This window comes from Triticum aestivum, chromosome 7A (assembly GCF_018294505.1).
Source record: "Triticum aestivum cultivar Chinese Spring chromosome 7A, IWGSC CS RefSeq v2.1, whole genome shotgun sequence".
Classification (NCBI taxonomy): Eukaryota; Viridiplantae; Streptophyta; class Magnoliopsida; order Poales; family Poaceae; genus Triticum; species Triticum aestivum.
This window is the reverse complement of record NC_057812.1, coordinates 336,036,566-336,038,810: the sequence shown is the minus strand read 5'-3', so window position 1 is coordinate 336,038,810 and position 2,245 is coordinate 336,036,566.

Below are 2,245 nucleotides of genomic sequence, written 5' to 3'. Positions count from 1 at the left end.
GCTTTTATATTCCAATGATGGGCTTCCTCAAATTACCCTAGGTCTTCGTGAGCAAGCAAGTTGGATGCACACCCACTTAGTTTTCATTTTGGGCCTTCATACACTTATAGCTCTAGTGCATCCGTTGCATGGAAATCCCTACTCACTTGCATCGATATCAATTGATGGTCATCTCCATAGCCCATTAATTTTCCTAGTTGATGTGACACTTTATCCTTCTTTTTGTCTTCTCCACAACCACCATATTCTATTCCACCTATAGTGTTATATCCATGGCTCACGCTCATGTATTGCGTGAAAGTTGAAAAGGCTTGAGAACATTAAAAGTATGAAACAATTGCTTGCCATATCATCGGGGTTGATCATGATGAAATACTTTGTGTGATGAAGATGGAGCATACCCAGACTATATAATTTTGTAGGGATAACTTTCTTTGGCCATGTTATTTTGAGAAGACAAGATTGATTTATTAGTATTCTTGAAGTATTATTGTTTTTATGTCGATATTAAACTTTTGTTTTGAATCTTATGGATTTGAACATTCATGCCACAATAAATAAGATTACATTGATAAATATGTTAGGTATCATTCACACTTCTTAAATTATTTCTTTTATCATTTACCTACTCAAGGACGACCAGGAATTATGCTTGGGGGTGTTGATACATCTCCAACGTATCTATAATTTATGAAGTATTCATGCCATGTTCTCAACAATTTTATATGGTTTTGGTATGATTTGATTAGAACTAACCCGGACTGGTGCTGTCTTCAGCAGAAGTACCATGGTGTCATTTTTTGTGTAGAAATAAAAGTTCTCGAAATGGGCTGAAAAAGTTTGGTGATTTGTTATGGACCAAAAGAGACCCCTGAAGCACCGGAGCTGGGACAGCAAGTGACCGAGGAGGCCACAAGCCTAGGAGGCGCGCCCACCCCCCTAGGGTGCACCACCATGGCTTGTGGGCCCCTCGGGCACCCCCCCTAACTTGTTTCCCATGCCAAAAATTCTTATAAATATAGAAACCTCTGAAAAGAACCGTAGATCAGAACTTCCACCATCGTAAGCCTCTGTAGCCACGAAAAACCAATCAGGAGCCCGTTCTGGCACCCTGTTGGAGGGGGAAACCATCACTGGAGGTCATCTTCATCATCCTGACGGTCTCCATGACGAGGAGAGAGTAGTTCACCCTCGGGGCTGAGGGTATGTACCAGTAGCTATGTGATTGATCTCTCTCTCTCTCGTGTTCTTGATTTCGCACGATCTTGATGTACCACGAGCTTTGTTATTATATTTGGATTATATGGTGTTTCTTCCCTCTCTATCTCTTGTTGTGATGAATTGAGTCTTGCTCTTTGAGGTTTGGTTATGTTGGATTGAGTATTGGATTTCACAACACTTGATGTATGTCTTGAAATGGGATATTTGTGGTGACAATGGGGTGTTCTATTGATTCACTTGATGTATGTTTTGGCACTCAACTCATGGATTCCCGAGGTGACATTGGGGTAATATATGCATAGGGGTTGATGCACGTTTTGGAGTGATTCTTTGTTGCATGTTAGAAACTTTGGAGTGATTCTTTGTTGCATGTTAAGGGATTGTTATGTGATCCAATTATGTTATCATTGTTGAGAGAATTTGCACTAGTGAAAGTATGAACCCTAGGCCTTGTTTTCAAGCATTGCAATACTGTTTTTGCTCAGTTTTGTTACTAGCTACCTTGCTGTTTTTATATTTTCAGATTACAAAAACCTATATCTACCATCCATATTACACTTGTATCACCATCTCTTCGCCAAACTAGTGCACCTATACAATTTATCGTTGTATTGGGTGTGTTGGGGACACAAGAGACTCTTTGTTATTTGGTTGCAGGGTTGTTTGAGAGTGACTATCTTTATCCTACTCCTCCCATGGATTGATAAACCTTAGGTCATCCACTTGAGGGAAATTTGCTACTGTCCTACAAAACTCTACGCTTGGAGGCCCAACACGAGTCTACAAGAAGAAGTTTGCGTAGTAGACATCAACGACAAACTTGGTTAACGGACTAATGTGTTTGTGAGATTCACAGGAAAACACAGGTAGAAGTCCTTGGAGATTCGGTTTACCCATCAAAGATGACCCTAAAAATGTTTTAAGACATGGAAGATAATGGTGGTACGCGGACACATTCGCTTGAAGACAATTGAGCTCGAAGACATAGTATTTTGCTGGTTTCATTTTCTTCTTTATTGATTCA